The sequence below is a fragment of the Lepisma saccharinum genome, chromosome 1 (genome assembly GCF_977018435.1).
Source record: "Lepisma saccharinum chromosome 1, izLepSacc3.1, whole genome shotgun sequence".
Lineage (NCBI taxonomy): Eukaryota > Metazoa > Arthropoda > Insecta > Zygentoma > Lepismatidae > Lepisma > Lepisma saccharinum.
The window spans coordinates 37,780,033-37,796,037 of record NC_139229.1 but is presented as its reverse complement, the minus strand read 5'-3'; the positions used below and the strand labels follow the sequence as shown (position 1 = coordinate 37,796,037).

General features: G+C 36.2%; 1 protein-coding gene across 2 annotated transcripts in view; it reads left to right on the top strand.

Moving 5' to 3' along the window:
• Positions 1 to 204: 204 nt before the first annotated feature.
• Positions 205 to 16,005, top strand: part of LOC145994646 (TOX high mobility group box family member 4-like) — an 855,605-nt gene continuing 839,804 nt past the window's right edge. For both annotated transcript variants that reach the window (XM_083130798.1, XM_083130789.1), the window contains exon 1: positions 205 to 351. The gene's annotated coding sequence lies outside the window, so the exon portion shown is untranslated. The remainder of the gene's footprint in view (positions 352 to 16,005) is intronic.

Genomic DNA, 16,005 nt, shown 5'->3' with positions numbered 1-16,005 from the left:
CTGTTCGGACTTGAGAATATGATAAATATCAAACATTGTTTTCGTTATTTAATAAGTTCCATTGAATTGTCGAGAAAAATAACGTAAAATAACTAAATTCAAACAAATTTGGATATACTGTTCATCTTACGCTCTTTTTGCGGATTTTGCATGTCAGTTCATTAATTCAAAATGTTACCACTAGAGGTCAGGATAACTGCGAGGAGGGAAATAATATACACAAAGTGGCGTTATAGTTAAGACAATTGTTTTCAAAGTTATAAAGAAGTGTTATTTTGAGAGACTTTAATCTTTGAAGCAAGAGACTAACTAAAAGACTGATTTAACGATCATTATTGCGCTGTTTTCAAGGTAAGTTGGATATTGTAATTTAGCAGACGCACGAAGCCGGTAACAATAACTTAGTGCAAGGTACAATCAGTTGTACAGTACGTACAATATTCTGAACAAGTTAGTGCAGGTGAAAACGTTTATGTTGCGTTTTTCTTGTTTGACACCAAATATGTGTCTTTCGTTTTATGCATATAGTAGAGCATATATTCGAATTTATTTTGAGTAAAGTTTCACGTTATTACAGAGTGGAAAGCTAACTAAATTTTATTATTTGCAAGCATTAAAGGGACCGTTTACCCACTGTACCCCCTCGAGAATTACGTCGAATTTTCTTTTAATCGACAGATTTCAATGTTTTACGTAATGTAAAGGTGGTTCCAGCTTTAGGAATGCACAAATAACTGAGATATTTGGTGCCAAAAAATGGCCCACGTAAGTTACAACCTGCAATTTCAGAGTTTTTTCGCCGCTTTTTGTTGGTAAAAACGGAGGGTACTACTTTACTATACCGGAGACGCCTATCAATGATTTATTTCGCAATTTTTTACATTGCTAACTTACCATTCTGCATTGCGGAACATTTCATTAGGTGAAATAATGAATTTCTAACGAAAATAATGTCTATTTCTTATATTAACGAGTACTTACTGTTGTTTCTTATTTCCCACAAACCATCCACGGGTAGCCCCAAAAACCATTGACGTTAGCCCAAAAATTCATGATAACCCCACGAACCATCACGGGGACGAGGTATGCCTACTAGGTTAGGGTAGACCTGTTAGGTTAGGTTCCATTAGCACTCATTTCGTTCAATTTAACATACACAGACAATACGAGAGCGTATTGTGCTCTCGTGCAGAAAGCAAATGGCAGCAGCAGCAATAGCACGTCGGAAATAGATTTTCGTAGAAAACCAGATGCATTCCCATTAAAATGGATCAAAACTACATTCCCGAACACCAACAACGCTACAGAAAATGATTTGCGTAAGTACTTTCTCCTGTAAATTTGAAGGAATCGATCTCCGGTATAGTAAAGTGTTACCAAATGGAGCAATTGAAGGTGATGGGAGTGTTCTCCGATTTATTTACTAGAGAATGTACTAACCAAATAAGTTTTCCGGATAAAGTATCAGAGGTTCTGATGCCCTGGTCACTGTTTGAAATTTGGATATTCCGTGTGTTATTTGAAGTATGTTTGCCAAACGTAACCTAACCTAACACGTGAAATTTTCAAGTTACAGACGTGACCGGGAAATTGTAATGTCAGATTCGTCTTCAGGAGGCCTGTAGAAAGTATACAAAATTTCAAACAAATCGGGGAACACTCCCGTCATCTTCAATTATGCCGTAAAAACTGTTTGTATGCACACGAAAATAGCAAGAGAACACGTCGAAAATAACTATCAGTACCAAACATAACATCCTAACCTAACTACGTAAAATTATAGCTGCTGTTGTGGAAAGTCGTTTTGGGTGCTATTCACTTGCGCAAAGCCTTCGGGCTGTTCTGCTACACGGTAAAGTAACACGCTAAGGTAACAGACGTACTTTACTTCACAAGAACACATTTCTGAGAGCTAAAATCAACTGAAAACTTTCATGAACAACAAAATCTTCATAAACCATGCAAAATATTTCACATTCTCCAGGGGCTACAGAGGGTCAAGGGTACTGCATTAAAATGAATTTTATGTTTAATGTACTTGTATACTGTGATAGGATGTATAATTTGGAACGTAGAAAGATATATTTCCGTTGATTTTGCTTTCTTTGCATCGTGGTACTTCAATACTATAATTTGTGTCTATTCTTTATTTTTTATTTTTAATTTGTGAACTTTTCACATGAAGAGTAGCAATGGGCTACAATTTCCAGCATGTTAATTGGTCTTCTTGTACTTTTGCTTCTACTATACTGGCCTCTTAATCGTCGTCATTGTATTGTTTGGGTTGGAGAGAGAAAATTCTACTGGAACATGATAAAGCAGTGACCTACTGTATTTTGACAGAAATTTTATTGAAAAACAACGTAACTGTGCTCACAATTGCTGTTTAATATTGCGGATTGGTGGCTATTTTTTTGATACAGAAGCAAAGGCCCTTTTGTTTTATTGCGATTTCATCATGCTACGAATGCAATTTTGACATGGTTCGATTTCGATTTATGTCTGTTAACACATACTGCGGAGTTTTAGCGATCACTTAATATTTTGTTCAATATATGCTATCGTGGTTAGGTTAGGTTTGGTTCCCTTAGCATTACAATAGTCCCTAAATGCATTCTACTAAGGTTCTGATTTACTTCTACATTCATTCTCACGCTTCTACGATATTTACTGTCGGTTGTCGACGGAGAATATCTTGTCCATGCGAAGTGCGTAAGGTAATTTTCAAGTTGTTTTTTTCAACATAAATAACTTATTTTCGAGTCCAAACAGTGACATTACTTGTGTTATCTTTTTGTGTATCCCATACTGGTTTTTCCCCAAGTACCAACTTAAACAATTCAGCTGTCACATGCAAACATTCTTGTGTATGCCTTCCTTAATGGAATTGATGTACAATTCGGTTGAGGGGGGGGGGGGGCATCCTAGCATTATGTGTGTGACATTTCAAATGTAAGGTTCTAGACAAGAGATTGGATAAAAACACTCAATGAATTGATTTCATAGAATTATGAAGTACTTCGTGGTGTCTGTATGGAATGAATGGGGAAAAAAATCCTTGAGTAGTATGACAGCCTGAATGCATGAAAATGTTTAATGTGTTACTTGTGTAAGATTTGAAAATGTAGTGAAATTTGTCTGGGAAGCATATAGGCCTAGACTACAGATATAGTAATATAATATATATTTTTGGGGGTCATATATGCATATTATATGCATTCACATACATCGGAGCTGCCAGAATTTTGGCATGAGGAGGCACACTCTGGGAAAAGCAGGTACGTTTCATTTATAAAACACTAAACACAAATCTAAATATATGAACACATACCACTTTCTTTACTTGTAGAAGGCGACTCAACACATTCCCAAAATAAAAAAAAATGGTGAGTCGGCTCTACCAAATAAGTCAATCACTTCTAGAATGAATTTGGATCACTATGCACTTTTAGTCAGTGAGCACTTACCATACAGAATCATGAAAGTCGATCATGTGACATACTTGATCTTAACCATGTCACCATGCATTGCATTGCATTGCATTGCATTGTGGTGAAAGATATCTCGATGGAGCATGTTGTAGCAGGGTGGACCCAGCCCAGTTTTCCTCACGCATCTTGAAAGAGTGTTTTTTTTTCAGAAAATGTTGTAAATTATTGCTTTAAATAATTTTCAGGTTCTAGAATTGTCAACAGTTTGAGAAAACTTGCAAAATAAAGGCTTAGCCAAGTTTATAATACTCAAAATAATTAAAGTGGTACAGTCACAGTGGGTTTTTCAGGTTATCTTTCTCAAATCATGGTAGAAATAGACTTTTAACAGAAATAATACGAACATATATCCAAAAAACAAAAAAAATCAAGAAGGTCTGAAATATTTAGATAAAACATTGAACGAACAAAGCTTATAATTTTGAAACGTGGGAGCACTTTAGATATCAGTCACTTCCGTATGTGGGCAAACCACATAGTTTCACCTATGACGATCAACTTTTACAATACATTTTTCCATGTATAAATCATTACAAAGGAGATTTGAGTACATTTTATTGAAATGTCGTGAAAGTAGAAAAAAGTTAACTGTGGTATAATTAAACCAAACACTTTTAAAATGATCATTTCTCAAAATTTAGTATGTGTGCAAATGTTCTGTTTTCTTTCCAATGCCTTGCACTGAGACAGTGATCTCTCCCTCCCTCCAGTTCAGTGCATTGATTGAACATAATGGGTTGCTTGCCCATGTAGAATAAATGTTATTTGTGGTTAGGAACTCGATACTGTTGCGGACTGGCAACTATGCTCACTTTACGCGGGATTGAATAGTCTGTGGGTATCCGGTAGAATGGCGGTCTCGAGGTGAAGACGTCATAGAAATTTGTACAATTTTGTATCTTACCGTTTTGGCAGTAATAAATAGTTGTTATTGTTAATATATGCGTCGTTGTATCTGTAAGATCCTAGAAAAGGAACTACAGTGGTAGCAGCCTCGTGGTTAGCAGAATGGCAGACGTGAGTAAGATAGAATTACTGAACAATGGCAACTATCATGTCTGGGCACTAAAGGTAAGTGCAGTGCTGCGAAGTAAGGGATTGTACAAGGACGCAATATTGAATGATGAACCAACAGAAGAAAAAGCTAGAATTGTTTGGGAAAAGAAAAATGACGAAGCTTTTTTTGTCATAGTCGTTACTTTATCCCCCGACCAGGCTGGACTGTTCATTAACGAGACATGTGCAAAAACAGTGTGGGATGAACTTAAACGCATTCACACGGGAAACACACAGGACAAAATAATAGATATAGGTGTGGAAATGAAGAATATAAAAATGGGTGAGAAGGAAAGTGTTGACGAATATGTTTTGAGAGCACGAAACATAATGTCAAAAAGTGCTGCATTGGGTCAACCAATTACGACACGAGAAGTAGTGTATCATATTGTACGGGGTGTTCATCAAAAGTATGAAAACGTCGCAGCAGTATTACGAGCACAAAGGGGTGCTACAATTGAAGAAGTGCAAGATACCTTAAAAGAAGAAGAGGTTAGGTTGCATAAAATGGACTACAATGAAAAATCCGAACAGGCATACAAGGCAAGGGATAAGAAGTATTGGAAGAATAAAGAAGCTGTGCGAAGATGCTGGACGTGTGGAAAAGTAGGACATTTTTCGAAAGAATGTTGGCACAATAAAGAAGGTGGGAAAGCTCAGGTTAGGAGACCTTCTACGTCTACCTCTGCATCTACATCTAAAACAGCGAAGGGAAAAAATGAAACAGACGGGATTCACATGCGAAGACAACATGGAAGCTGCTTACAGTGTATACGACATGCAGGAAGACAGAAGAGAAGTGCAGGTATGGTGTATAGATTCTGGTTGTACATCTCACATGACAAATAAAGAAGACTGGCTGATAAATAGAAGAGAAGTGCAAAGTGAAGTGCAACTTGCGGAGGAAGGAAAATCGATGGAGGCCAAAGTACAAGGTGACATTAAGGTATCAACAGTCACAAATGATGGCAAACTTCATGATGTGTGTATTTATGATGTATTATATGTACCTGATTTGCGTTTGAATTTATTGTCAGTTAGAGGTTTGGTGAATCATGATAATGAAGTGTTGTTTTCCAAAAATAGTGCAAGGATAATTGACAAAAATGGCATGTTAGTGGCAGAAGCACAGGAAAAGAATCGTATGTACACGTTACAAACTTATGTAAGATCAGATGTAAGTCATTGTAAGGATGCATGCTTAAGTATGGAAACTAATGTAAACAATGAAAAATACATGTGGCACAGAAGATTAGGTCACTTGAATGAAAAATATTTAAATAAAATGAAGGACAGTGATATGGTAAGAGATTTAGATTTTAAGCAAACTTCAGAAAAATTAGAATTGTGTGATGCATGTACAAAAGGAAAAATTGTACAACTTCCTTTTAAACAAAGCAATGTTGTATGTGAGAAACCACTAGATTTGATACACATGGATTTATGTGGACCTGTAGAAAAAGAGTCATTGGGGGGTGCTAAATACATGTATGTTATTGTAGATACTTACAGTAGAAGGGTGTTTGTATACTTTCTCAAAACTAAAGATGAAGCTTTTGATTACTTTGTAAAATTTAAAAGCCAATATGAAAAGGAAGCTAACAATTGTATAAAAAGTGTAAGGTCAGACAATGGTACTGAGTTTGTTAACAGTAAATTTCAAGAGTTGTTTAACAAAGAAGGTATTGATCACCAGTTAACTGTTCCATACAGTCCACAAAGTAATGGTATTGCAGAGAGGGCAAACAGGTCACTACTAGATATGGGAAGAACAATGTTAATTGATGCAAGGTTACCCATAGAATTTTGGGCTGAAGCGGTTGCAACGGCAGCGTACATCAAAAATTGTATACCTACCAAGGATGGTGGCACAATAACTACAATGGAAAGATGGACGGGAAGGAAGCCTACAGTAAAACATATGAAAGTATATGGATGTGTGGCATACAGATACATTCCGAAGAAGTGTAGAAGCAAATTTCAACCAAAGGGAGAAAAGGAAATATTTGTTGGGTATTCCAGAAAAAGGAAAGCATACAGGCTGTACAACCCCAAAACAAAACAAATACATGAAGCTAGAAGCGTTGTGTTCGATGAAAGAAAGTGTGGAGGCTTACTGATGAATTGTAATTTGGAAGAGCAACTAGAATTCAACAACTTGAAGTATAAACATGATGAAGACAGGGAAAGTAAGCAATATGACAACAGCAATGTCCATTTGCATGAATCGAAGGTAGAAGAAAGAGGACCGGACATATTTCTTGACTTAACACCTGAAGATCTACCAGAAGAAATACAAACAGATGAGTTAACCATAGAAGACAGTGGAACCAAAAGAAGTGGACGGAAGAAAGGAGAAACAAACGAAGTGTTAAAAACAAGACACAAAGAAAATTTGAAAAGAAATGAAGATCAACTTAAAAGTCTAGGTGTGAAAAGATCTGAGAGGATAAAAGCAAGAGAACAAACAAATTTTGCACAAGATATCGTACCACAAACCTTCGATGAAGCTATGAGTTCAGCGTACAGTGAAAATTGGAAGATTGCAATGAACGAAGAGATGCAAGCATTGGAATCACATAATGTTTGGACATTAGTTCCCAGAGAGGAGTACATGAAGGTTGTAAGAAGCAAATGGGTATTTAGTACAAAGGAGAACATGGATGGGACAATATACAAAAGAAAAGCAAGATTGGTGGCAGTTGGTTGCGGACAGAGAGAAGGCCTTGATTATGAGAGTTCGTTTTCACCAGTAATAAGAATGGAATCAGTACGTGTATTGTTAACTGTGGGAGCACATTACAAAATGAAAGTAAAACTCTATGATGTAAAAACTGCATATTTATATGGTAATTTAAGGGAGGAAATATACATGGAACAACCAGAAGGGTTCATGGAAGATAGGCATAAAAACAAAGTTTGTAAATTACAAAGAAGTTTGTATGGGTTACCACAATCAGGTCTTTGTTGGAATGAGAAACTGAACGAAGTTCTCACCAAAATAGGTTTCAAAAGATTGGAAAGTGATCCTTGTATCTATAAACTGACAGGACAAGAACTTTTGTACATAGGAGTATATGTTGATGATTTTTTGGTAGTAGGTCCAAATAATGAAAGCATAGATAAGATAATGCAAATAATTCAGAAATATTTTGTAATTCAAGAGAATAATAGCTTAAGTTCATTTTTGGGTATGGATATAATTGTAACTGAAGAAGTTTATCAGTTGTCACAAAAGGGTTATATTTCAAAAATATTAAAGAAGTATGAACTTCATGATTGTAATCCAGTGAAAACACCAGGTGATTTGAACCAAGATTTGCATAATTTTGAAGAGTCAAAACCAGTTGATAAAACAAAGTACTTACAAATGTTAGGCTCACTTATGTATTTATCTGTAGGGTCAAGACCAGATATAGCTTTTTGTGTGAGTCAATTGTCAAGGTATAGTAAAGATCCAAGGGAAATACATCTAGCAGCAGTAAAAAGAGTATATAGATATTTGAAAGGTACGTGCAATTATGCATTAAATTTTTCAAGTGAAGGTAGTAAGCTTGAATTATGCACGGATGCAAGTTGGAGTACAACAGTAGAAGCAAAATCTCGTACTGGCTATCTTGTCAAGGTTGGAAAGTCAGTCATCAGCTGGAAAAGCAAATTACAGAATTTGGTTGCTTTGTCTACTTGTGAGGCAGAACTGATTGCATTATGTGAAGGTTTGTGTGATATAAAATGGGTCATAAGTTTAATATCAGAATTAGATGTTGGAAATTTTGTAAATAGACCAGTGATTGTTAAAACTGATAGCAAATCAGCAATTGATTGGATCTCAAGTAACAATGTAAAGGCAAGAACTAAACATATAAATAGAAAATACAATTTTGTAAAACTGGATGTAGCAAATGGGAATGTGTATCTTCAACATGTAAATTCAGAAAATCTAGAAGCTGATATACTAACTAAAAATGTGACTAAATCAAAAATGGAGAAAATATGTAAGGGCATATTCATGTAAAATAATTTAGTGTTAGCTAGTGTACGTGTAAAAGTAGAAATACTATTGTTAGCGCGTAATGTTCGCAAAGGGGGGAATGTTGCGGACTGGCAACTATGCTCACTTTACGCGGGATTGAATAGTCTGTGGGTATCCGGTAGAATGGCGGTCTCGAGGTGAAGACGTCATAGAAATTTGTACAATTTTGTATCTTACCGTTTTGGCAGTAATAAATAGTTGTTATTGTTAATATATGCGTCGTCGTATCTGTAAGATCCTAGAAACGGAACTACAGATACCCAAGAAGTTGAGCACTCTCATAATCTACCACAATTTCTTTTTTTTTCTTCTTAAAAATAGGGGGTGTGAGGTACTCAAGTAAATACAATGCATATGTATACTTTCGTATTTTGACATTTTCAAACCTTTTTAGAGACTACAAATTTGAGCTTTGTGCATAAAACTTTCAGGAGAATTGTGACATTACCTGCACTGTAAATTCACAATAAAATTATCGAAACATAATGCACAATTTAGCAGGAGCATGGGTAGGGTGGATGGACAAAGAAAGACAAGTCATCTATTTAGTGACCATGATAACATGTTTCTGCAGCCTTAAAAACTTGACAGACTGCAATTGTATTACATGTGATTGAAATGGAACAATGTGTTTCAAGATGGTGAATGAAAAACTGATTTTCCTCATGTTTTACGCACGCTCTATACCATGCTCTCTTTTTTCCCAAAGCTGTCTACAATGCATTTTTGGAGTATAAGCAACTAAACTCAGTCACTGTAGATAATTCGTCGGTCTGCAATTTTGCAGTAAAATTTTTAAAATTATATATTATTGTTTAGGAGAGGACTGGTGGTAAAATCGCAAATATACATTTTGCCATAAATGTAAAGCTTTTGAGTTGCAATTCTTAGCGTTACAAGATAACTTAAGGGATTGGTATCATATTGTATTTGAGAAAAAATTGTCACCATGTTTGAAGATGGTGGACGACAGACTGATTTAACATGCCTTGCGAGAACTTTAAGTTATGCAAATATTTGAGGTTAGATTTCCATAGATAAGAAAACCAATTCTCAGCTACGTTAGGACATTACTTGAGCTTGAAGTTTTTAATAAAGACTCTCTAATATTCTGTGTGGTTTAGGAAGGATGGGGGAAAGTGACTAATTTTGAGACCACGATATCTGTAGGAAATTTAGAGTTTTTAAGCTGATATTCATTTATCAAATAGGTACACCCAGGGAATGATTTTATTTTGCATTTGCATTTGTTGAAAGCATTCCAAGATGATAGATGAAAAATTGATTTTTCATATACTGAGGTAGCTATAAATTTGGATGCCACTTTCAAATATCTGCCTAACCTACATTTTTGGACGTTAAGAAAAGAGACTTAAATATTTTAGGGCATTTCTTATGCTTTGTAAAATATATTTTTTAACAATATAGTGCATATTGTTGTAGAGAATAACGTCTCAGGTGGATCTCTGTTATGTACACAATTTATTTTACATACCTTCCCTACTCTGTATATGCATATTTACCTTCCAATCCATTAACAACTGCTCCCGGTTGCTTTTTGACACAAAACAGAGAAATGCACTTAACAGGACTTCACTATACGAGCGCACTATTTAGCATAGCACTAACCCACCCCCGCATATTATCACACAGAGGTCCCTATACATACGGCGCTCACACTCTGTGTATCTCTATGGATCCATCTGGCGCTGAGTAACTATAAAAAACAAACTATGCCAATCCATCTGGCCCTGCGTCTGAGTCTCTGAAAGCCAGCAACTGTCTGTAACTGAATCTGAGCATCTGAGAGCCTGCAACAAGTTGGGACACGGTATATTATATACACCTCCGACAAACTGGCCCGCTCCCAACAACCGGGGCAAGGCCCTATTCTTACTTTTCAAACTAGGAAGGTCGTTGAGGGAAAACAACTGTTGGCTTCCCGGGCTACCGAGCAAAAGGGAACGTAGGCCTTCCATTTTTACATATGTATTTCCATGTGTGTAAAAACCACACAGCAATATGTATGTTGGGATCCAAATAGGGGCCACTGATGTTTTGTCCATGGGAACTGTAAGTTTCATACTGGTGGAGGCACATAGTGGTTCAGTTCCCACTTTATACTGTATTCTTTACCGCATTCACAACAATAAAGCACTTAAATTGTGAAAATTGCAAATGACGTTAACAAGTACTGTTTTTAAGGCTTTTTTGAGTTCCGATATCTTTAATGTTGTTGACAATCATCTTATTAAAATTCTTAGTTTCACAGCACTGATTATTTATCTATCATGTTCCGACATAGTTTCTGAGGTTAAGATGAAATTAAACTTGCAATTTAAGGTAATAACAGCACGTTCAGCATCAAATTCCCCATGTACTATTTACATGGGAGAACAAATGCCCCTCAAAAGCATGGGGACACAACAGGGCTACTGCCACCTATAACAGGTTGCTTTAACCAGGCCCATTGGGGAGCTACGAATGAGTAGCGTAACTCGGTCATGAAAACCTACAACGACGACTGGGGGTTTGTTGTGCTGACCACACGTCACCCTGTAACTGGTTGGGTGATCTCCCACCTCAGAGTAGGATCAGGTGGGAGTGCGGCCAGCAGTTGGTTGGTAGGCCTGGGCCCTCAATGGTCTGCTGCGGTGTGGGTTATGTTAATTCAATTCTTAACTATGTTAACAGAAAATATTAAATAGTTTTGATGCAGTGAACTAAAACAATATAAATTGAATGTTCCAATATATTACTATCAGGGAAAAATGTATTTCATTTTTAAAATATATATATTTATAAACATAACCTGAAAAACCCACCTGGGCAAAATGCCTACCCTGCTGCAAGAAAGTCATTTTCCCCCTAAAACCATGCCATGTGCATCAAAAAACGATCCTGTTTCAACAGCCACCTTGTACCTTGTGATGATTAAAACAAATTATTGTGTGAAACAGCTATATAATTTCAAACAGACATTCATTTTCCAGGTTGTCCCAGGCCCCTCTTTCCTTTTGTGCAGCTGTGATGATTTATTTGTGAAGGTCACAGTTTTGTGGCAAATTAGCTAATGATTATTGTGTATTGCTTTATATTTCCTCACATATGTTAAAAACGATACAGCATTTTTATTCAGATCTTGATTAAGCTATTCATGAATACCTGAAAAAAGATGATTGATTGATTTAGTTTATTTTACTTCGCGTTTTTTGCCTCTTGGCTAATTTGCGAAGATGGGGATGAGTGATGAAATGATGAAACTGATGAATGGACATTCACAAACAACCAAGCCCGAGTGGGATTCAAACCCGGGACCCTTGGCGTTGCAGCGCAATGTGCTAACCACTCGGCCACAGGGTCCGGCTGAAAAAAGATGAACAACATAACTGGAGAAAATCTTGTGACCTAGGATTCAAATTTGCTTATCCTGCACAAAAAAGACACTAACCTTGTGAGTTCTTGAATGTGGTAATGTTTTAAAGACTTTACATTTCACAATGTAAACAAGCAAAGATTAAAGTTGCCACTATTTTATATGTACAAGGGTAGGCAAAACAAAATAATTTAGGAGCATTTTTTTTTAATGTGGATTAAGAAAGCCATGAATTCATCTAAGGTAAAGCTACCCATTTTGAAATGTGAACTTGAAATGCCTAATTTATTAATTATAATTAATACAGGATTGGACTTAGTAAACATTCTTGAGCCAGAGTGACTTTCCTAAAGAATCCTATGTACATTGGTCTACTGGCTACTGTATGAATAACTGTGCAATACACTTTAATATATGACTGACTCCACCATATTGCCGCAGTTTTCAAAATTTAGCAACTCTGCAAGAATGTATACTGGCATGTTTGTTATTCTGATTTAATGATACACGTCAGAAACATATACTGTACAAGCATTTTTTTTTTTATGAAGATGAAATGAAAATTTTCATAAGGGTAATTCCACGGTCACTTATGATTCATTCAGAGAAGAAATTATTTGAAATGTGATTTCACAATAATTTACTACTTTTACCACAGTTAAAAGTTAGCTTAATTCAAATTATAATTCAACTTTCTCACTCAAATTTGATCAATGTTATTCATTGTATAATGAAAAAAAAAATGAAATAAAATGGTCACTTAGGTTACACAAAATGTGACAGTAATAAAGGGTGACTTGTAGGAAATGAACGTGTATCAAATGAAGAGGATGCAGTTGCTGCGCAAGAGAAAATGAGTTTATTTGTAAGAAACGTAAGGGCAACAATTACCATTTGAGATTACATAGTCATGTATGGAAAATGATGTCCCGCAGGTGGTGGCCATCTTCGTGAATGCAAAGTTCCATTCTTCGCCAGAAGTCTGCCATGATGTGGGCCAACAGCTCGTGGTCAATCAAATAGAACCTTGTGGGTAATGGCAGCTTGCAACTCCCGTGTGTGGCAATAGACACGTTCTTTAAAGCACCTCTTTAGGAAAAAGTCACAGCCGGACAGGTCCGCAGACCTGGGGGGCCACGGCACGTCACTGAAGTGAGAAATGAGGCATTCGGGGAACATGTTCCTCAAAACTGCCATAAAGCGATTCTGTATCGTCCACTGTTCCATTGGAACTGAAAGGGCAGGCTGTACCGAACCAAATGGCCCCTCCCCGCGCTCCCTCCCTTCCAGTAGTCACTCGCAAACCGTCCGTTTCCCACAAGTCACCCTTTATGTAAAAAGTAAACTTGCAATTTTATTCCTGTTCGGTTTTTACAATTTGTGTCAACGTAGATATAGTGTCTTGGAACTGAAAACCATTTTGAGGTATTAAAAATAATCATGTGTAAAGAGAGAAAAAATAAAATAATAGTCACTTACATTATAGTAAAGTAAATGGTCACTTACGTTATCAGGCCGAATTAGGAAGAGGGTATTAGTGTGTGAGTAATAAAAAACTCAAACATAAGTGACTGTGGAATTACCCCAGGGTAATTCCATACAAAAAGAGACAAAATAAACAATTTTTGAAAATGCATCTATTGAAATGTTATCTGTATGGGTAAATAGTATACTTTCTATAGTTGTGTGGCAACAGTGTAAAATTACCCAGCATTCCCTACTTTCCAGATGACAGCTATGATAAGTTGCCTGTAAAGTGACTGCTGGTTTTCAAGAGAATTTCTTTATCAGGTAATGTTTTTTCATTTGAATACATAATGATATTTATTTAGTATTTCGACTTTACAAAGTTAATTGATAGCTAATTTGCTTCAAAATTTAGTGATGTGCTAAATATAATATTTATTGGAAGTTATCTAATTTAGCAGGTTTTTGTAGGACATCATGTATAATTAGGATAAATGGCTGCTAAACCTAGTCACAGAGCAACTAGTGGTGTATTTTGGCTGCTTGTTGCAGTGGTTCTCAATGTTTGTGAGACCAGAGCCCAGTAAATTTATTTCTTACAAGATGATGCCCTGAACCCAAAAATTTCACTCATAAATACATTTCTGATCTTTAAAGTTTATATGGAAATTAATATGCATTCTTAATAAATATTAATATATAAACTATGGCATAATCATTGTTCAATTATGTATAGACTTGCTGTCAAATATAAAATTACATTTAAATTAGTCGTCAACCCCTTGGTGCAATGGACCTTTTACAGCCTTAGTGGTTGAAAAACACCGGCACTAATACTGAAGCAGAAGCAGAGGCAACAGCATTACTTTATTCAACTCCAGAGGCCCATTCATGTTTATAAAAGGAACCTTCTATCAAGACAATTTCATGATAATCTACTAAAGTAAATTGTGACCTTATTTTTTGTAATATTAATTACATTAATGTAGATGGCTCATTATATCATTTTAAACAGCAATTAATTTGTAAAACAAGTCACTAAAGTTGCAAAAGTACTGGTCACTTACATTACACAAGTTCTGCTTACTGTTACTAGATATTAGTTGCTTGCAGTAAGCTGCTAATTTGTTTTCAGCACTCACTCACAGCCTACTAAGAGATAATAAATTTTTAGCTAAATATTTTCATTGCTATTATCAGGACAAAAACTATCTCTTTTTTGGTCACTTACGTTACAAGCTAGTCTATGTACAAAGACCTGCTAAATTAGATAACTTCCAGTAAATATTATATTTAGCACATGACTAAATTTTGAAGCAAGTTAGCTATCAATTAACTTGGTAAAGCCTAAATACTAAATATCATTATGTATTTAAATGAAGAAAACATTACCTGATAAAGAAATTCTCTTGGACACCAGCACTCACTTTACAGGGAACTTACAGGGTGACAATTGATGAACTATATGAAATAAAACCGTCATAATTTCTGAACGGTTCGCGTGATGACGTCCAAACTGCGTGGCTGGTCACAGGGCATGATGGGAATTCGTATGCGTATGCGCATGCAACGTGTTGATGTCGGCCATTTGCAAGTGAAAATGTCATGGTCAGGAGTATTTTGGGGACCGCATTCTGGCTCTGGGGTACCCAGAGGCCACTGGAAGGGGACTCGCTTGGCCGCCATATTCCCTGGATCTGAACACATGTGACTCATTTTTGTGGGGCTATGTTAAGGACAAGGTGTACAGAAATAACCCCAAAACCATTGCCGAGCTGAAACCTGCCATTCAGGAGGTCATTAACAGCATCGATGTTTCGACACTTCAGCGGGTTATGCAGAATTTTGCTGTTTGTCTGCCCCACATCATCGCCAGAGATGGCAGACATATCGAACATGTCATAACCTAAATCCGAATGTCTGTAGTGCCGTTTACATGTGCAATACAGTTTGTGTACTACGTGGTTTGTCACTAATTTACGTTTTATTTCATATAGTTCATTAATTGTCACCCTGTATCATAGCTGCCATCTGGATAGTAGGGAATGCTGGGTAATTTTACACTGTTGCTAAACAACTATAGAAAGTATACTATTTACCCATACCGATAACATTTCACTAGATGTATTTTCAAATATTGTTTATTTTTTCCCTTTTTGTATGGAATTACCAGAACTCGAAATATTGCAAAAAAATATTATTTTTTTTTAACTGAATTTGAAAATTTTCAGTCACCATGGTGACCGGGCAACCTATATTTGTCTACCTCTAAACAGAGCGCCATGTACACCCCATTTTTTGGAATTGGACACACAAGAAGCTTCCTCTGGAATTCATATCACAATCTCTTTTTTTTTTTACTCTTGTGAAGAACTGTACCATGGTTTCAGCTGTTGGGCTTAAGTACTGTTGCAATGACAGCCTTAAATCTGTGTCCATTTTTGTATTGTCAGTTCGGTAGAATTACTTTCCTTCTTGCAGCGGGGTACTGGACATTGGCTTCTTCTTTTGTCGGTTGTGTAAACATACATAATGTAAATATTAATTAACTGACTATTCAGAGCATGAGGATTACAGCTTTG